General features: G+C 28.7%; 2 pseudogenes; both read right to left on the reverse strand.

Moving 5' to 3' along the window:
• Positions 1–3,877: 3,877 nt before the first annotated feature.
• On the reverse strand, positions 3,878–6,821 carry LOC111283344 (malate dehydrogenase, chloroplastic-like; annotated as a pseudogene).
• Positions 6,822–10,111: 3,290 nt separating this feature from the next.
• LOC111283312 (polyubiquitin 11-like) lies at positions 10,112–22,880 on the reverse strand (annotated as a pseudogene).
• Between the last annotated feature and the right edge of the window lie 18 nt (positions 22,881–22,898).

The following is a 22,898-nucleotide window of genomic DNA, read 5'->3' on the forward strand; positions in this document are numbered from 1 at the left end:
GGTCGTGTATCCATTTGGACTACGGGCTTTCTCATCAGGCAGTGAGAATAAAACTTTCTTGTCATCTTCTTTCCTTTCAATTGATAGAGAGTTTCGCAAATCAATGGACAAAGATTTTTCCAAAGTAGCTTCAACGGAAATGGTGTCCAAGGAGTCGAGCTTGTTGCCATAAATATCATGGAGAACATTAATGGAGTTGAAAGCTCGTTTGGATTGGACAACTTTGTGAAAATAAACTATAATTTGGTCCCCTGCTTGGAGCTATTTTATCTTGGATTTTTGTTTAAAGAAGCTCTCTTCAGCAGCCAGAAGATCAAACAATTCAGTATACAATTTTTCCTGGAGCACCACCGAGACGGTTGTGATTGTGGACATCATTCTGGATTGAACATCCTTTAGTTCTTATTTCTTGCTGAGGATTTTTGTTTTTTTTGGGACTTCACTGAAATGATCCTTGTTAAATTGTTGAAGGACCAGTTGAGCCTTTCCAATTTCAGATGGAGAACGGACATCGGTAAACCTCTAATTGGAGCAGCCCAAGAGCCTTCCAATAGTTTAAGATGATCTGGATGTTTAGTCCCAAAGTTGAAGAATTTGCCTGGGGTGGAAAATGAGAGTTGTACAATTTGATAAACGCTGGACAGCGATCGGAGACACACAGGTAGAAGAAATTCAACAAGTGAAAGAAGAAAGTGGTCGAGCCATCCTTCATTAATAATAACCCTATCAAGTTTCGTTGCTAAAGGATTCTCAGGTTGTTTGTTGTCCAATTGAACTTTGGCTCGGAGTAGGGGTGATAAAAAATCTGAGCTTGGGAAAGGAAAGAACGAAAATCAAGGATGTCACAACAGTCTGCTTGATTACTGTTAAAATCATAGCTTTCCTAAGGGTCAATAATATTGAAATCACCGACGAGCATACATGGGCAAGGAAAAAAAAGGGAGTTGAGGTCAATGAGTTGCTTTCATAAAGCTCTCTTTTTGGTCCTAGTGTTCCTGCCATAAATAAACGAGGTAACTAAGGAAAAAGTGCTGGTAGAGAATCAACGAGTAATTATCTGATCAGAACTAAGAAGGTATTGTACTTGAATAGTATTTCTCACCAAGACCAGGATTCTACCATCATAAGCGTAATGATAGTTATGAAAAACGTGTTGGAGCACGAAAACAAACACCAAGTAACGCACAAGTATAAAATAACCGAAACTGACCTTTATGTGGTAGAAGCCAAATCCCTCGAAACAAAACACCAGAGTCGGTTTCCGGAGGGAGGAGGCACCTCTGGTGGTGTGGCCGCTGCTGGTTGGGCTGCTGGTTTCATGGTGGTCATCCATTCATGCAAAAAAGGAAGCTGAAACAGTGTTTTCGGTTTCGATTGGGAAAGGGAGTGAAGAAAGAGCTGCTCCTTTTGCCACTTAGCTGAACCTAATGCAAGATCATTTTAATGGGCCAAATATCTTTGCTTATATACGGACTAGGAGCAGGGGCCCTTCACCAGTAAATAATAACCCATCCCTTTATGAGTGTAAATATGAAATTAACACGGAATCATTCTTAACTAAATGCATACTATTAATTTGGATAATTACAATATGATATCACAACCATTACTCATTAATTGACATTCAATAATATAATCCGATACATATGAGATAAATACAACAATCTCTCACTTGGACAACATAAATCATTAAACCTGAATCCGGATTAATAGAATGACAAAAAAAAAAATCAATGTGAGTATATAGCTGAATTATCATAGGACAAATTAAACATTTATAAGCCTAAAATACACTATACTAGTAGGGTATAAATGTGTGGACTTATATGCTCTCTACAATCTGAAAGTATTTATAAGCCTTAGTATGTATTGTATTGATATGATACATGTACATGAACTTATGAATGCTTCAACAACAGCAGCAACAACAAGCATTTATGAACTTACAAATGCATGGTACCAATAGGGTATGTGTACATAGAATCACAAACACTTTAGAAACCATAGAAAGATAGTGTGAAATGAAAATAATATGAGAACGGGATCAATATCCATCTCCATTAGGTCTTTGTATCAAAATTGAATGATGCATCACTTCAAAAGAAACACATGAGACTAATCCAGAATTCATCCTACAAGATTTAATAACCAACAGCTTGTATATAATTGAAACTTGCAATTAAATGATTAAAATCAAAACAGTAGCCAAATCGCACCAATTAAACAAGAATTAAAAAAAAAACACAAATTATAGATTAAGATCTAAAACCAATTGCAAAATCAATCTCTAACCCAATACCAATCAAATCTAAGCAAAACTAAATTGAAAGAAGTTTTTAACACAGAATTTAAATGAATTAAAACTTGAAAAGAATGTGCATAAACTGAACTTAAACAAAACAAAAACTTAAAGAACCAAGAAACTTAAAACCAAAATTGTTGTGAAAGCAAGAAAACTTCAAAAAAAAAAAAAAAAAAAAAACCTAACATGATAATTAATAAGGTTGGTTTGTCACCTCAACCCCTTACACCTTTTTCTTAAGACTTAATCATGTATTTATAACCATAAGATACCCTAGGTAGGTTTGGCCAATAGGTCTTGAAGAGAGCTTTGCATAATATTGGTTAGACTTGAACTCATCAATCCAGTAATGCCTTTTGTAGTTGAATCCAAATAGAACTCTTCAAAAAGAAAGCTTATACACCATTCTTGACTTCTAGATCATATCCAACATCTAGCAACTGAAATCATGCATAAAAGAATACCATAGCTAAATCTTGCTTACCAATGATATTTATTCAGCCAACATGAATCAATGTTCTTGAATGTTGCTTCAAAATTTTCAATCTTGTATCCTTCATGTAGACATGGCTTGACTTGAATTCTTGCTTGAAAAATCAAAGTTTAAAACCATGTAGAACACTTCATTAATGTTGCCCACAAGGAAAGGAATTTAAATACTTCATGCAATCCTACTCCAAGTAGGAATAAGAATACCAAATCCTAAACCATATAGGAAATCCAAATCTAAGTAGGAAAAGTAATTAGAATTGCCTCTTCATCATGTCACATCATCTTCCTTAACCAATAAGAAAACTTTTTATGCCACATCATCCATTAGTAATCCTATGCATGTGCACCTACATAAGCTACCATGGACTTGCAATCACTTGAAATTACAATTATGACCTTCAATTTTACCAAAATTCCTACCTCAATTCTTGCATGAATTTTCACCATTTTTCTTCAAGATTGCATCATTCCTAGTCCATTAACCCAATCTTGAACTTTTTTTCCATTCTTTAACTTCAATATTCTTAAGAAAATAAAAAACTTGTAAGAACATCACAAGATTCCATATTATACATTAAAAATCATCAAGATTGATAAAGAATAATCAAGAATATTTAAGATTTACTCTTGTCTTTAAGAAAACCTACAAAATAGAAAATTATGCCATTTAGGAGTAAAAAGAACATTATTTTACTAAGAACTATGCATAAATCAATTATTTAAGCACTAAAAAATGCCTAAATAACTCTATTTTATAGAGTTATCAACCAGCAAAGTGATAACTGCATCTTGAGATGCTCTAATGACAACTTACTCCCATTTTTCTCAAAGATAACATAATAGAAATAAGGATTTAAAAGCTAACTAGCCTTACAAGTCTAAAAGAAATATGAAAAAATAGCCTAATACCTAAATATGGTTCATAACAATATATATCTCCCTATAGAAATGACTTAAGGATCAATGGTGGGAAACTAATGCTGCAAAAGTTTCAAATTTCCTAGAAGCAAATATATCAGAGTTGTTACCATCATGCTTGTATAGAAGACAATGCCCAATTCCTTTTTCTCATAGACTCTTTCCCTATATATTCTATTTTTTTATGCACTGAGCTTGAGGACCTTTATCTATATCCATTTGCTTAAGGTTTTTCTTTTGAGCAATGAATGTGTTAGCTTTAACAACCTCCAATGTGGTAACTTCAAAAAGCTTTTTTAGATCATAAACACTTTTCTTATTCAGAACTTTAGTTGTAATTGGTACTGTAAAGTTAACTAGATTGTTAATAATATGAACAAAGACATCATGACGGTTGTTAGTAAAAACTTCAACAAAGGTCTTCACAATGTTTGAAATGATATGGAAAAGGTCATTATGAGTGATAGCAGGCTTTCTTAGAACTCCCATAAAAATAACCATTATGTTTGTTGGCAGATTCGAGGTTGGTCATGTCCATCAACTTTATATGCTTGAATGCCATGGGCATTTGTATGTGCTAAATGCATTATAAGGCTAGGATATGCACCTTCCTAACAGCAATTGCTTTTAAGAGAGTTGATAGCACCTAAGGTCCTAAAAGTGATATTAGAGCCAATGTCACAGGTTCAAGTCCTAGTGGTGTTACTGGGGGAGAGATTGTTAGCGGATCGAAAGTTGATCGCATCCATTAACTCCATATGCTTAACGCTATGGGTGCTTATGTATGCTAGATGCATTATAAGGCTAGGGTATGCGCTTACCTAATAGCAAATTATTTTTGGGAGAATTGGTAACGCTTAAGGTCTTGAAATTGTTAGCCTTGAATTGATCTTTAGTTTGAAATGACAAATCATTAAGCTAAATAAGCTTGATCAAGATTTTGAAAAAGATTTATTTAGTACATGTTCTTAAGTTTTATATTTTGGTACTAAATAAATAATATGATTTTCAAAGTTTAAACAAAACTTTCTTTATGTTTTCTTATTTCTCAAATCAAACTATCTTAAAACATTATTTATTTGAGTTTAAAGGGAAGTCCAGTTGTTGATTTTAAAGTGAACTTAATCATTTTGGACTCAATACAATTTTTATAATATTGGTTTTGAGAAATATATTAACTTAAAAAAGTTGTTTTACAAGAATAAAGTTTTCAACATTTAATATGTTTTATTTTTTTGTATTAATTCACCTAGTTTTAATATTTAAATTTTATATAGTTGGAAAGCTCTTTGAGCCTACTTTCTAATGGATTAAATGAAATCAAAATTCAAATTTTCTAAAAAAAGATTATGAATTTTAACTAGACATTTTGTAGTTATCTAAAAACTGCACAAATGATAATTTTGAAAATTCACTATAATTCATATACAATGAATTAGATGATGAATTTTATATGGATAGAAAGCCCTTTAAGTTTAGTTTCTAAATCTTCAAACAGGTTTTGATTTGAAATTATATAACTCAAGATATGATTAAATTAGTGAGTAAAAAGTAAAATAAGAGACAATCGCTCAGCTTGACCAGATCGATCCCCTAGGTTATATGATCGATCCCTTGGCTAAACTAATTGATCCCCTGTTGTAATGGATCGATTTATTTTTCTTATAGAAACAAAATGGATTTGAAAAACACCAAAAGGGATCGATCTTCTATAAGAAGGGATCGATTGGATAAGGCACATGATTGATCCCCTACCAAAACCAATTGATCCATCAGCTGTAATGGTAAAAAATGAAGTGAAATACATGAACTAATTGATCCCTTCCAAGAAGGGATTGATCCTTTTTGCCTAGAAACACTCAAATGGCTAGTTTATTAAGCTTCAACGGATATTTTCTCTTTCCAAATCATCCCTAATAGCTAGTTGTTCAGTTTTTCTATATATAAGACACTCCAACACACCAAAAATGTTGATGAATCAAGAAAGCAAGATCAAACAAGCCATATATTCTTTCTCTCCAAGAAGTTAAGAGGTTTAGAGCTTTAAAGTCTATATATTTGAATTTATTGTATCCAAATCATATTTGTTGTTTCCAAATCATATTTGTTGTTCATTCATCATTTTTTTGTACTTAAACTTAGCAAACATCTAGCCTTAGAGAGGTTGTTCTATTGTTTACAAAATTATTTTTTATCTATAATGATGGAAGAGAACAAGAGGTAAAGAATCTTCTTGAGAGTTTTGTAGTGAGATTGGGTAAAATACTATAAAAGGTAGAGGTTTCTATCTTAAGCCTTAGAAAAAAAAAAGATAGGATTTTATTTTCAATTCAAGATTAGTGGATTGAAGCCTTAGTGTGAATAACCAAAAAGAGAAGATGTAGGTGTCTTGTGGAGAAGGATCGAACCTCTATAAATCCTTATGTTTGATTTCTCTATCTTTATCTCTTTACTTTGCATTTGCTTTAAGGTTATCAATTTATTATTATTTGCATCATATTTTGATACTAATTTTAATTATTTATTCAATTATATTAAAATTATTGTTTGAAAAGAATTTGGAGAGATTCAATTCACCCATCTCTTGGATCACCATTTTACCTAAAAAGCTAACAACATTCATTCTTTTCAAACAATTTCCTATTTTAAAAGCACCAATGAAATCTAGAACTCGAGAAAAAATATTGCCAACCATAACTGAGGCCAGTAATAACTTCCTTCATATTTGCTATATCATAAAGGTTCAAGGTTGAAACTAGTGGAGACATCTTGATTAGAAGTGCAAATGGTGGACCAATTTCTCTAATAACTCCAAGTAATACCACTTTATAAGATGCCATTGGTTGTAGGCTATATTAAGACCTTTGGTTTGCATTCTATGCTTAGGATGCAAAGAAGCCTTTAAGAGCTATGCTATTTTCCTTGTCTAGGAATTGAAATTCTTATTTACAATTCATAAATGTTATTGCCTTGAAACCATTGAAACTTGCAAGTGAATTCTAAGAGGTGAACCTTACAGTAAAAGATTTTATGTATGAAAGTAGCCTCCCCCTAGTTCCAAAAAAGATAGTAGAACCAATCAAGAAATAGTTGTTGATGTTGTTGCCATGTCACACTTTAGCATACTAGGTTGTAACCCTTTAAATGTCTTCCATTGGCATTAATACTAGAACTACAATGTTAAAGTAAAAAAATCCCAAAGCATAGTACCCAAGGTAATTAGCCACTGTACTTGCAAAATGACAACACATTTTTATAAGGTCAAAGCCATGAAGTTAACTATAAAAATAGAATTACAAACTGATTATTGTAAATATTTACAAAACTCTACACTTTTCACATTTTCACCATTAGCCACTGACACTAGCATTTAGTAATTTTGTCTAACATGCAACCTAAGCTCTTTTGCTACTGTTATATTTATAAAATCTATATATGCTTCCCGAATTTATCAACATGATCAACTTATGATTTTTGACCACTTTTTTTACCTTAATAGTTTGGAGCCCTTAAATACCTTGCATGACATGTAAATAAAGCACTAGTTGATCACCCCTTTCTTTGTCAATCATCAACATTTTAAGGTTGTTTATACAATCAGAGAATTCTTCTATCTCACCCTTTCATTTGCAATCATCAACAAGGAATTGATATAGTTGTGACCTCATGCATTTATAGCCTATTGTATATTTAGCTCTACACTAGTAACATAATCCCTTCTTCATCGTTTCCTCCATTTCAATTGGTATAGGTCTTTTGATAATGAATTTGAGCTATATGTGTTACTATGAAGGGTATGGGTTTTGTTTGGTGGTTGGTTAAAGGTTGTTTTATTGGCTATTATAAAAGGTTAGGATTTAATAGAGCTTTTGGTATTGGCAACTAAGAAAGTAGGTTGTTGGTTTTGGTACAGGTATGATTGATAACAATATAATGTGATGACAGAATTGGCTTTGAAGACATAGAGTTTTTCTTATGGTTGGGATGAATAATGGATTCAATTTATTTGGCTAGGTGTAAGACCTGGTTTAAGGTTAAAGGCCTGAAAAGCTTAAGTGACTATGATATGTCAAGCTTCAAATTGCAAATCAAAATGCTTAAGGCATAAAAATCAGACAATTGTAAAAGGTTAAGTATGCCTAAAAAATCTTCATGAAACTATTCAATAGAAGATGTTTGATTAAGCTTTACTAATTCAGCTATAAGATCCTTATATTCATCTAAAGCAAATCTTTCTTTAATTTATCCAGTTTAGTTATTCAAATTCACCTTAGTACTCAGTATAATGTTGATGCCATTGCAAGGCTTTCCTTTCCAAATTCAATAGCACCATTATCACTTTAGTATTTTAGGTATTTTTTCAACCTTAAAATACTATTTTAACTTCATTAACCATGATTTGAAATCTTCCCCATAGAACTTCGAATAGTCTAGCTTAAATGACTTGGGAGAGTCTGAAAAGAAATGCTTGTTTTGAAAATATTGTTAAGAGTTGTTTATCATTACCTCATTAGAAGGCAACTTGAGTATGTTATTGTTCATCATCCTACTATTTTTCCTAATTTACTGGTAGAACCCTATTGTTTTCTTGACCCTTCATCCTTGAGATTCCTTCCTTGACAGACACCAAATCTATGAAATTTTTAAATTCCTTCTTAAGTGCTTCAAATCGTTGCTCTATTTTAAAATCCAGTTATGAACCTTGATTTGCAGCTTGGATATATTTTGCTGGGTTTGCTAAACATCTTTTTGTAATCTGATCGTAACTCCATATATACCATTATTGTAAGGTCTTAGACTCTGATATCACTAATACAACCTTTTAAGGAATTAGCTAGGGATATTAGAAAAGAAGAATAGGTAAAGAATAAAACAAAAAAAAATGAAAAAAATGAGAGAGAAGATTTATTTCATTTTACTAAAACTGAATGAATATAATTCTCTTTTTCTTGGCTTTTTGTAAACAACGAATAAAGTGACAACTACATCTCGAGAGGCTTGGATGATAGCCTACTCTTTTCCTTCGTAAAGATAACATAACAAAAATGAAGATTTAAAAGCTTAATAAATTCCTTTCATAGTAGGCCTTACAAGTCCAATACTAAATCCAAATGAAATATAAAAAAATAGCCCAATAACTTCATATGTCCTCTAACAAAGTGGCTTTTCTAGGTAATCAATTCATTAAACCTAAGTCATTAAATACAGGAAATAGTAATCCAAATCATTTCTATACTCAATTTTGTTTTATCACAATTTGTTTTGATCAATTGTTCTTTCCCCAAATGTTTTGGGTAAAAATTCCCTGTATTTTTGTTTCAAATTAATTTAGTTTAATGCTAATTTTTTTATTTTAGTTTAACATTTAAAAATATGATTTTACCCCTATTTTTCTAATTTATAATATGTATCATTCTAATAGAAAAAATGCTCAATTAAGAATCTAATTTTTGGGCATTTTCTCAATTAAGGATATCACCTTTAATTGAGCTTGTCATAATGTGTAAGTTTGTGAATCTATCGTTAGATATAATAAGAGGAGTCGTCACACAATTTTTTGTAATGGTGTGATTGGCCACCTAATTGAATATATCCTTTTAAAGAGATCGTAAGCTTGACTTTGGTTACTTAAAAGAATATATTCTCATCCATGAAACAGAACTAGGTTCAGGAGTACTATATGTATAAGAAAGGTTATGGAATCCCTACAACACCTATCCAAAAGATGATGCCAATTGATTTTATATTATCCAAAATCTTAAAACATTTAAAAAGCTTTACTAAAATAATTAATATTGAAAATTATTCTTAAGAGAATTTTCTCATCTCAAGAATATTCAAAAAGATTAATATTACTCTGTAAAGAGCCTCTGTCCTTAGATTCATTAAAATTTCCAAAAGTTTATTATTTTTATCATCAATAAAATCATCTAATAATTTAGTAAGATTTTATTTTAAGATGTATTTTTCAATAGTTTGATAAGATTTAATTATAAATATTTTATTAAGCCTTCCAATAGTTTGATAAGATTTAATTTTAAAATGTAAATTCTCTAATAATTTGGTAGGATTATTTCAAAAATTATTTTTTAATTTATTAAACCTTCCAATAGTTTGATAAAATTTAATTTTAAGACTTAGATCCTCCAATAGTTTATTAGAATTAATTTAAAATGTTTAATAAATTTTTATGTACTCCTGCCATAATTTGATGATATTAAATTAATTTAATTTCAAAATTATTTATTATTTTAAAAATTCAAATCCAAATAAAATAAATAAAAATGCAAGTAAATAAATAACAAAATAAAAATAAATAAAAAAACTATAAATGAAAACACAACAAAATTACCAAACCAATCAAGCAGGAGAAGTATTATTGAATATGATCAAACGGGCCTATTCGTCCATATGGCTTTGCACCCAATGCATGTCTGATTGCCATTGCACCGCATTAACATTAATCTTTAGCAAGTCAAGTCCCAGCTTCTTACGGTAGTTTAAAAACCGGGATTCAAATTCTTCATTTATTTCAAAAAGATCAATGTCATCAAGTTCCAAAATTACCATAGTTGACCAACATTCAGGATGTCGAAATCCACACTGACTACAACCAAAGTCTTTAATAAATATTACACCAAGAAATCGTAGCCCTTTGCACACAACAACACTTCTTTTCATGAGCTCAGTGACAGACAGACCTTGACATATAATTTAGAGCAGAGTAATTAATAATATGTAATATTTTATTTTATTTTTTAAAGATGTATTTTATTATATTTATTAATATATATATATATATATATATATATATATATATACACACAGAAATAATGTACCAATGAAAATATGATAAGAGCAAAAATTATAAAACAAAAATATTATTATGATAACATTATACTTTTAACAATAATATAATTTGTAATTAATTGTTGAAATATTAATTACATATAATTTTTTTATTTTTAATAATTTAAAAATAAAATAAAAAGTATGAATAAATCAATTATTAAACAATTAATCAAAATATGAAAAATAAATATACTTTTAAAAGAATGAAGATGAAATTTTAAATCTAAAATTTTAATATTTTTCTATCCTTTTGTAAAATAGTTCAAATATAATATTTTTGTTGAAAAAATTATTACAACATATGATAGAGATCTAAAGTAAAACTAAAAGAAAAAAATATGAAGAAAAGGAGTTGCAGTACATTAAATATTCATTGCCCTTTTCTTAAATCAATTAAACTTAGATCTGCTTGAACGCAAAAATAAAAAAAGGAAAACACATTTGCTGCTTTGTAGAAAACTTAAATCTTGTTGAAAAAGTTTGTGATAAATATGTTGATTTTAAGAATTTCAAGTAATAATTGTTGGATATAATAAATAAAACAATATAAATTTGATGTGATCAGCTTTTAAATAACAATGCATAAATTTAATTTATAAAACACAAAAAATAATAAAAGTAACATTTTTTTTTTATTAAAGAGCCAATTTAAATGTATTTAATATAAATATATATACATGCTAAATGGGATTTCAAAAATTTGGGGGCCAAGGCCCCTCAGGTTATCATTACCAATAACAACTCTAGCATCTTCACTCACTTGACTAGAATTTCCAATAGTAGTATTCTCATCTACCAACCGTTTACAAGCAAAAATCAACCTCTATTGATCTCGTTGTATCCCTCCCTTATCCAGAATTTTAGCTTTTACAATGTTAATTGCATCAAAACTCTCAATTTCCCATTCAATAGCCTTTCTTGCGAGAATCGTCACAAAAATTTGCTTATCACCCAGCAGACGTAAGGCTGAATGGAGTGTTGATTCATGAATGTTATAGTCTGCAATGATTCTGTAATCTCCAAGACATTTCCTAGAAAAACTTAACCGGCGCCGGTCTATTGGGATACCCTCCTTATCTTTAATCTTGGCCTTAACATTATCAATTGTATCCAAACTCTCCACCTCCAAAATGATGATTTTATGCGTGAGGGTTTTTACAAAGGTCTGCATGTCACCCCAAATACGAAGGACAAGATGGAGGGTAGACGATCCTTTTGGATGTTGTAGTCGGTGAGGTGCGGCCATTCTCAAGCCGTTTGCTAGCGAAGATGAGGTTTTGTGGAGAAAGAAATTCTGTTTAACAAATTGGAATCTGCAGTCTGTCGCTACCATATTCAAAAGCAGAAAGATGATTGTATCCCTAAAAACTCCCAGAGGTTGGGAAAGCCCGAAAAGGGTCCAAAAAAACTATATCGAACCCTAGAAAAAATCTTTCATGCCTGGAATTTCACTGTTCTAGTTCTGTTGTGTGCATTTGATGGGTATTGCTATTTTTTTTTTTTTTGGCTTGATGGTGGTTCTTTATATAGACTTTGTACTAAATCAAATGAAACTCCTAATTAAACAAGAACTTCATTAATTTCTTTTCACCAAAACTTGATTTAAGAATCCCACCCAAACTCCATATTTTTGCGATTTCAAACCTCTTCTCCTTAAAATAATAATAATAATAATAATAATAAATCAATAAAAATGACCCAAAAAAAAAATTTAAGCCTAAGAAACATGAATAGAACCTTGGATTAAATAGAGAGTTTACAACTACTCTTCCTTGCATATTTTCTCTGAAACAATAATTGTGTAAAGACATAAATTCATTATGTTTAGATTTGACTAAAAATAAAAATTTTGATATTTTCATATGAAATAAAGATTTACAATTTGACTATATACAAAAATTTCAAGATTCACAATGCTAAAAGTTAAAGATTCATAGTTTTAATATTAAAGATTTTCAATTTGAAATTCAAGAATTCGCAAAAGAGATTAAAGATTTGCAAAGGATCTAAGATTCACAAAAGTTTTAAAAGTTTGCAATAGAGTTTCAAGGCTTGCAAAAGGGTCAAAGATTCACAAAACATTCAAAATTCTCAAATGATTTAAAGATTTGCAAAAAATTCAAAAGCCTACAAAAGATACAAATATTCTCAAAACTTCAAAATTTGTTAGAAATCAAATGTTCACAATCGTAAAGATTCACAAATGAAGTCTCAAAGCTTTGCAATTGTAAAGATTCACATGTAAAATTCAAAAGTTAGCAGCTGAAAATTTTTAAAATTTCCAATATAAAATTCCAAGATTCACATTTGAGAAATTTTAAAGATTTAAACCCAAAATTTTAAATATTCACATCGAAAAAATTTAGAGATTTACATCGAAAATTTTGAAGATACACATTTGAGAATTTTTAGAGATTTACATTCAAAATTCAAAAATTCGCATTAAAAAAATTTTAGTGATCACATCGAAAATTTCAAAGATTCACATTAAAAAAAATTTCAAAGATTTTCATTTGAAAAGAATTTTAGAGATTCACATCTAAAATTTTAAAGATTCATATTTGAAAAATTTTAGAGATTTATATCCAAAATTCAAAGATTTCAATTTGAAAAATTTAGAGATTCAGATCTAAATTCAAAAGTTTACATTCAAAAAAATTTTAGAGATTCAAATCCATAATTTCAAAGATTTGCATTGGAAATTTTTTAGAAATTTTTATTTGAAAAATTTTAAAAATTCTCATTTGAAAAATATTAGAGATTATATCTGGAGGATTTACAAATCATTCTCAACTTTGAAAAACTCCTCTTTAATAAAAGTTTTATAATTTTATAATCAAAGCTGAAAAATGAACCTTGAGATTTTAGAGATCACACCCTGAGGTCTTATAAATGGTATCCAAAGACCTTTGTGATTATGCTAGAGGTCTTACAAATCATGCTTAGAGGTCATTGAGATTAGACTTGGAGGCTTCTTAATATTGAAAATGCTCATTCAAAACAAAGACTTCATAACTTTAAATTTTTGAAAAGGCACGCAGAGGTTTTATAGATTATGTTCATAGGTCTTTTAGATTATACCCAAAGGTCTTGCAAATCATGCTTAACATTGAATACACTCTTTCAAAACAAAGGCTCAACAACTTTAAAAGTTTGAAATAATTTTCTTGTCCAAAAAATCTCATAATGAAAAGTTTTCCTCATTCCATAATTCAAAATCTCATCCTGAAAAAAGTTTTCCTCATTTAAGGAGTCAAAATCTCATCTTGAAAAGTTTTTCTCATTTAAGGATTCAAATCTTATCTTGGAAAGTTTTCCCTATTCAAGGTCTCATGAGTTCAAAATTTCTTTTCATGAAAATTCTTAACTTTTCACCAAATTCAAAACTTTTGTATTGAATGAATGCCATGATAATTGTGCAAATGCCTTCTCAATGATGCAAATCCAATAATATAATCAATAGTCCAAATTCCCACGACATGATGCAAATGCATGTTCTAAGTTATAACGAAAATGCAATAATCAAGGCAAAAATTTAGGTGCTCACCAATAATGTAGATGTATGGTCCAAACAATAATGCAAATGTAATATTTAAAATAATGATTCAAATATTCACTAAGTAATGTAGATGTATGTCCAATAATGATGCAAAAGAAATTATCAAAACAATGCATTTTCTTTGCCCTAAAAAATCACTATTGTCTTATTGCTTTAGAATCATTGGTATTCCATTCACTATAATGCAACAATTCAAATTTAAGTAATTTTCAAAATCACAAAAGAATCAAAACAATAATAGCTAGAATAATCAAAAGAACTATTCCTTCAAGTTGTTCATATTACCATCATAATCTTATAGAATGACAACAAAAAATTACCCCACATAACTATTTCTCCATGACTAAGATGAAAATGAATCAATCCTTCATTTTAAAAACATGTTATCAAATCTCTTGAAAACTAGTAGTTACTACCTAGAATGATTGCGGTGAATCACAACTTGGTCTTTCCAAATGATGCAATGCTTTGGCACATCAAGATCTTAATTATCAAAGTAGTTTTTACCATAGGTTAAGAATAGGAAATCAATGCTTTTTCATCAAAGCTCACAAATAAAAGTCATTTTTTTAAAGCACAATCTATTTTGGCACTCTTTTAAGTTCTTAATATGTGACATTTAAACAAATCTCAGTATTAGCTATGATAGGCTCAAAATTTATGGGAATTAAAGTAAAGTTCAAATTTGTAACAATTCTTCAAAATGGGGCTAGTCTTAGATTTTTCAAAGGTTTTCAATGCTCATTTATTCATTTGAGCTTTTTTTCTTTTTAAGGCTTCTTGCTTCATCCATAATGCATGCAAATTCATGAGTCACTTTCAAAGTTTGTCTTGCCTTAGACTATCTTTTTGGGTTTTTACCCTAGAGCTTTATTCATTCATTTCTTTATTCTTTCTTGGCATTACTTGTTTCACCATGCATTTGAAAACTCCAAATTCATCCAAAACCAAATAGTAATTATTTTTTAAGGAACAAACTCTCTAACTAACGTGTCCACACATAATCAAAATGGACTTTTCAAAAGACGTAACATTGGTTAGGGTTTAGGGTTAAAAAAAAAAGATAAATAGGCCCAAAAAATGTATTAAAGGGTAATCAAATCAAGGATAATTTGTTTCGCCTAAGAACATTTTTTCAAACATACTTTTTAATCTTTTTCATTTCTTTTTTCATTTTTCATTTTCATTTCTACCTTTGGCAAGTTGAGTTCAAATTTCGAACTCAATTTACTCCAAACTTGCCCCTTAATTTTAGGCATTATTTACTTTTCTTTAACTTAGGATCTAATGTTTTCTCAAATAGATCCTTATTCATACTTATGTCCAAGTGTGGAAGGTGATCTTTGATTAGGGTTCACTAAAAAAGAACTCAATTAGCTCTTAAGAGGTAGCAAATAGATATTTTCCTTTTGTGAAAGAAATAAGAAAGATGGTTATTCATCATTTAAAACATGGATAGTTCCATTGAAAAGTAATTTTAGGGAGATGACTTTTTTTCCCCTTTAATTTTGGATTCGTTTGAATGTCTCACATGCATGATGTTTCAATCAATGTTTTCTTTTAATCTTTTTTTTTTTTTTTGGATCTCATGCTTAGAATGCACTATCTTAACTTTCAAATCAAGTGAAGGCCCAATGTAACAATCTTCATTTTTGAGTCCACTTAGGTTGTTCATGGAATTTTTGTTCAAAAACAATAATATCACACAAATCAAAATGTTCAAACAAAGATATTGTGGACATTATATAATTTGACTCTTTTGGTAAATTTGCCCATAGATGTGGGCAAATATCAATTTTGGAAAAATTATTGAAAGAGAAAAAAGATGTTGTACAGATCAAGATATTGGTCAAAGATATTTGAGAAAATATAATCTTTTTAGTAATTTACCTAAAGAAAAGATCAAAGATTTTGAACTTTTTGGAGGAACCTAGGTATAAATGTATTTGCAATAGCCTCAACGCTTATCAAACTAGCATAATTTAGAAACTTTCAGAGAGTGCCTTATGTACTGGCTTATAGAGAACTTTCAAAATGATTTTTACAAATAGACAAGGTTTTCATTGCTCATAGCTTTAATGAAGATCATTCTCTTGGTCAAGTGAAAATAGGACTTATGAAAGTTATGAATAAAAGTATTTTAAGTAATGTGGTTCTCAATTATATTAGAACATAAAATGGTTAGTGAAATGATTGTGTACATTTGTTCTTGACACTAATCACAATTCTCTTAAGATTGTTATCACCAGAATTTTCTTTTCTTTAAAAAATCATTTTCTTCAATTAAGAAAAAAAATCATGTGGATTTTTATTATCAAACAATTTTAAACTTAAAAGAAAAAAATCCACTATTTACAAATCCCTTTCAATTCATGTCTGATTGCTACTTTTTAAACTTACAAGTGCACAGGTTACATCCAAGTAATAATAGTGAATGAGTAAAGTACCGTTCCCACAAGAATTATGTATGGGTGTAAAACCAAGTACCAAATGAGTTCTTTACATTTAAACAAATTAAAGAATGATTGATTGAAAATATAATAGCAATGAAAATGGTAAAGATTGAAAACGTTAACCGAATGCCAAGCTAACCAATTGTCACTTAATAGTTCTAAGGGCAAGCCAATTATACAAGAAAACAAAAAAAAAATTCTAAAAGTTTGCCAAAAATTGAATGTTGGCCAAATATAAAGAAAGCAATAAAAGAATAGAGTTGAATCTTGAAATCATAGAAAAAATTAAAAAATGTTCCTTTAACTTATTTATAAAAAGATCATTTAAAGCATACAAAAATGCCTTAAATGATCATTTTATAAAAAAAATAAAAGCATTATTTAAGGCATTTTCTGTACAAAAATGCCTTAGATAATCTTTTTTTTTAATATTATGGATCATTTAATAATTATACTTTAATTTATAAAAGGATTATTTAAGATGTTTTCGTACTGAAAACAGAAATGTCTTAAATAATCCATTTATAAAAATATAAAAGGATTATTTAAGGCATTTCTTTATGGAAAATGCCCTAATTGCAATATAAAAAAATATTTTTTTCTATATTAAAACCTAGAACTGAGTTCCAATCACTTCCAGACATGCTTTTCAAAAAGTTAATAGTTATTTCATCATTTTTTATTCATATCAAATTTGGAAATAAGGTAACTTTCTCTCCCAAAATCTTAGAATACCATAGGGAAATGTGGCTTTTTAATTCTGAGACTTTGGGTACTATTAGGAATCTGATATTTTCCCTTGTAATCAAATTACCCTAAACCAAACATGAGAATCAAATACCCACCATTAAGATTTCGAGAAAAAATTTATGGATTCGTCCAAACCAAATGCACTTTAAGGGTATTTTGGCAATTTCATACCTTTCAAGGTACAATCAAAGTTTTCAGTATTCTAAAAATTATCAAATAATATCAAATCATAATTTGAAGCTTTTTCACAAAATTTTGACCTCAGAAAGGTTAATTTACAAAAATAACCCTAAAAGTATTTTAGGAATTTCACACCTTCCAAAGTGCAATCATAGTTTTTAATGTATAAAAAATTATTAAATAATATTTAATCATGATATGAAAGTTTTTCATGAAAATCTAACTTCTTAAAGGCCAAATTATGAAAATACCCTTGGAGGTCATTTCGATAATTTACCTTCCTTAAGTATAATTAGGTTTTCGGTGAGTTAAAATTACAAATCTCAATTTCAAGCCTTATTAGTCCCATTTGGTTCTGATTTTTGAAAAATTGACCCAACTTCAATATGATTTGACTGATTTTAATCGATTTTGACCAAGTTTGACTAAGGAGTATTTTGGTCAAATTGGTTTCAACTTTGATTTTAAAAACTTGTTAAAATTAAAGAAATGTTGGATTTGAATCGAGTCATATTCTAAGAGCTTCACAATTGGCTGAATTCTGGCCTGACAAAATGAGGTATCCATAAAATGTAATGCATGTGTTATGCAAACCTACTAAAATTGACATTACCATTAATATAGGCATCAAATAGAGTGCATGTACTACCTTATTATAATGTAAATGAGATGTAGTACATGTACTATTTATTACGATGTGTATGAAATAGAATGGATGTATTATCTTATTAAGCTATGAATGAGATGGAGTGACATACTATCTTATTAAAATGTGCATGAGATGATGTGTATGTACGACCTTATTATTTTCAACTTCAAAAATATAATAAAACTGTATGTGAAAAAAGATCAAATGAAATACAAAAGATGAAACAACATTCAAACACAAAACTCTTTTTTTTTTTCTTTTTCTAGAAAAAGGAAAATTTATAACACTTTTTTTCATACAAAATGACTAGGATTCAATGTTTTCACTTTTTTCATTTTTCATTTTTTTTTTTTTTTTTTTTGATTTTTTTTTTTTTTTATTTTTTTTTATTTTTTTTTTTTTGATTTTTTTTTTTATTTTTTTTATTTTTTTTTTTTTTTTTTGTTTTTTTTTTTTTGTGTTTTTTATATTATATTTTTAATTTTTGATTTTTTTTTATTTTATTTTTAGTTTTTATATTTTTTTATTTTTTTTTTTTTTTTTTTTTTTTTTTTTATTTATTTTTATTATTTTTTTATTTATTTTTTTTTTTTTTGTTTTTATTATTGTTTTTTTTTTTTTTTATTTGTTTTTTTTTTTTTTTATATTTTAGTTTTTTATTTTTTTTTTTTGTTATTTTTTTTTTTTTTTTATTTTTTTTTTTTTATTTGTTTTTTTTTTTTTTTTTATTGTTTTTTTTTTTTTTTTATTATTTTGTTTATTTTTTTTTATTTTTTTTTGTTATTTTTTTTTTTTTTTTTATTTTTTTTTTTTTTTTTTTTTTGGTTTTGTTTTTTTTTTTTTATTTTTTTTTTTTTTTTTTTATTTTTTTTTTTTTATTAATTTTATGTTTTTTTTTTGTATTTTATTATTATTATTTTTTTTATATTTATTTTTTTTTTTATTTTTTTTTTTGATTTTTCTATTGTTTTTTTATTAACTATTAAAATTACTTTTTTTCTTTCTATTTTTTGTTTTATTTATCCTATTTTTCTCTCTTTTTTTAAGAAAATCAATGAAAAAAGTAAAGGGTGTTTCTTTATTTGACTTATTTAGGGTGAACCTAACAAAGAAGGTATGGCATAGCTTTACCTAGGGCTAGCTCCTTAAAGTTTATTATATGATGGGTTGGGAATTGACACGTCTTAAGGTTCTCAAATTGTTCTTAACATTATCATCTATCATAAACTAATGAGGCACCTTGATCCTTACCCATTACAAGCTACGAGCAAAAAAAGTTCAATTTGAGTGAAAGTGTTTCACTAGCTATTGTGGAGGTTTACATTTCATAAGAATATAGCTACTTTACTTCTTTCTAAATAGGGCTAGAGCCCGAGTATAGAGCTTATGTATGCAATGAAAATGTGAGCGTGTGGAAAGAAACATACAAACCTTTCACATTTTCCTAAAATACCCCTATCCTAAATGCCCCATAATTGTTTAAAACAAAATAAATAACAACAATTTAAAATAAATGACATGGTTAAAATATGCATGAAATGTAAAACACATTTTTTTTGGATATTAAGGTCTTTGGAGACAAGAAAATTGAAATCAAAAAACACATTTTTTATTTTTTTTTCAAATTTTCCATTCTTTAAGAAAGCAAGAAAATTAAAAATTAAGGAAATAAGATCAAACACTAACTAGGACCATTAAACCAAAACTTAGGATAACATGTAATCAACCTTTAACTTGTCTCTCTAAAAAAATATGTCCTAAGTGGAGTTGCTAAGCTATCGCAACATATGAGTCTAAGAACCCAACCACTGGACATGAGGGAAAATGAAAACAAATGGGGTAAAAAAAGCATTTTCGATAAAAATCAAAATAAAAAGTCACCACCAATCTTTTTTAAGGTGTAATTGGCCACCCAAAAATTTTATCCTTTTAATAAAACATTTAAAACAAGTTTACAATTTATTAAAAGAATATTTTATGGTCTACAAAAATCAAAGTTAGGTCAAGAAGTTTGTTATGTGTGGGGAATGATTAGAACCCTCCACGGTGCCCATTAAAAACAATACCAATTGATTCCATGTTAACTTAGATTTTGGTAAAAATGGTGATATCTTAATTTTTATGAAGTAATTCCTTACTTTTAATGATTTGTTTCGAAAATTGAATCTATTTTTTTCCTTTTCTTTTGAAAGCAAATCTTTTTTAATTTTTTTGAAAACAAAAACAATTTATTTTTGGATCAAAATGAAAAAGTCCTAAATATTGATTTTTTTTTTCACCCTCCTATATTTAGGTATAGCTTAAAAAACACCTCCACTTGGGAGTTTTCAAATTGCCCCATAAAAACATGATAATAACTTGCATAAATGATAACCATTAAGAGTCTCTTTATATTTTGGCCAAATCTCAAAATTTATTTTTACTTAAGATATTATCTTATTTTAAAACACAATTCTTGGAAAACTTCATTTATAAAACATATGCATGAGCATAATAATAATATATAATCTATGCATGATAATTAAACATGAATGACAAAATATAAATGCATGATAATTCAAGAATACATGTAACAATAAAATAAAATGAGATGCAAATACATAAGGGGGATAAAATGTTGGTTTTGGGATTTGGGGCTTGGCTTAAGGTTTAGGGTTTCTAGTCAATTTTAAGGGTTAAGGTTTAGGTTTAGGGTTAGGGTTAGGGTTAGGGTTAAGGTTTAGGGTTTAGTGATAGCACCAAATTATATAGAGATTTTACATGTTAAAAGAGTGCTAAAAGTTTAATTTTTGGATGATTTTTTGTGTTTTTCATGTTATTTTTGTGGCTTTATGTTTTTCAAGCTCAAGATGCATTCTCATGTAAGCCATGCATGTGATCATGCAAAGCTCACATTCAGCCTACTTAGTCCTGCACAATGCCACCTATATTTGGTCCATATTCAAGCGTGCATAAGCCCAATTGGATCCCAATCCATTCGGCTAAGGTGAATTTGCAAGATAAACATGTTTCTTTGCTTAGCCATAAAGAGTTTCACTCCACCAAGGACACCAACCCATTTGGCCACTTCAAAAATCAAAAGAGGATAATCCAAGCTCCCATAGACACTACATCATTCAACCAAGAAGAGTTCAAAGCCAATCATGACATTCTTTCTTAGCTTTAAAGAGTTTGGATTAGAGGAGGACTCTATCACGTTAAAGATTAGGTGTTTGAATAAAATGCAACTTATCTCTTCTTAGAATCCTATCTTAGCTAAACCTAGCAGGGAAGATTGATCAAGATTGCATCACATGAAAATCAAGGATGAAGAACATCACATTTTGCCAATAGCATTCCAAGTATAAAGAGTTTGATTTTTGTATGCAACCTTAAAGATTAAGATAGAGCTTTATCTTTTAGTTTTTGAATTAAACTCAATCACTTGCAAAGCTTACCCCTTTGGCTGAACCTATACATAAAAATAGGCAACATCATTCACTTGTTTCATCATCCCATCTCATCCCACTTCTTTTCTCTCTACAGTTTCTTTAGTTTTTAGTTCTTTATTTCTTTTCAGTAAAGTATTGGCTTAGGTGACAAATTTGTTAATTACCAAGCTTTTGTTCTTCAATTCTTTTTGAATCAAAAAGTATTTTTATTAATAGATCTATTTTCTTGATTTCTTGTTTACAAAATCTTATTTTTGTTTCTTTAAATTTTGGCATAAGCATTCCATTTAAATTTCAAGATCCAAGATCTTTGTTTTTTTCACAAGTTTGGCCTACTCTTTTCTTACATGTTATTTAATTTCTTTCATGCAATCATCATTCACTTTAAAGCAATTCGACAATCTTGACTTCTTGTTTTATAATCCTTACTTATTGTTTTAATTAGTCTCTAGCTTTAGTCTTGTACTTCTCAAGTGACAGTTGATAAAGTCAAGATCCCTGCCATACATCACCTTTAATCTTTACTTGATCCATGTTTACTTAAATCCTATAACCTTAAAACCTTACAAATTCATTTTTTTAGATGTAGGATCTCAGCCTTTCACCTCTGGTACTTGTGAACTACCCAAAATTACATTCTATAATCTTTTAGGAAATGATACTTGGAATACCTTACTTTATTACTTGATTTGTGGGCTTGTAGGCCCTATACATAAAGCAACAATTAAGTTTTTGGCATCATTGCCAGGGATTATAGCGGTGTTCTCAATATCAATAAAGATTTCCTAAACTCTTGTAATCTAAACACTTTTTTATTTTATTTACTCTAATGTGTTCTCTCTGTCTATTTTATTATGTCAAATTTTTATGTCAGTGAGGCTAGAACCTTTGGGGATTATGACAAGCCAACTTTTGAGTATTCCAATATCTAACTACCATTCCAAACTTCTCAATCATGAAGCACTTTCGAAAGGTATGACAAAGATCCATTTATAGCCATATCTTCACAACCTATATTGTTAGTTGAAAAGGTAAATATTGTTGAAAGAAGGCATAATCTTAATCATTCAAAGCTCTTTTGAAAATTGTTAGGTTTATAATAGGGAACACTATAGTGATAGGTATTAAAATAATCAATCTTACATTTACCCAAACACTTATACTCAAGATTTTGAGGATTATTCAAATTACCTACGAGGAAAGAGTAATCAAGAGCCATCAACCATATATATCCTAAGCTATCCTATAAACCCTCATTCTCAATAAGTCTTTCCTCTTTCATATGACCCACCATCGCTTTTTCAAGAAATAA

This window comes from Durio zibethinus, chromosome 3, assembly GCF_047325235.1.
Source record: "Durio zibethinus cultivar Kanyao isolate XHJ-2024 chromosome 3, ASM4732523v1, whole genome shotgun sequence".
In the NCBI taxonomy this organism is placed as follows: Eukaryota; Viridiplantae; Streptophyta; class Magnoliopsida; order Malvales; family Malvaceae; genus Durio; species Durio zibethinus.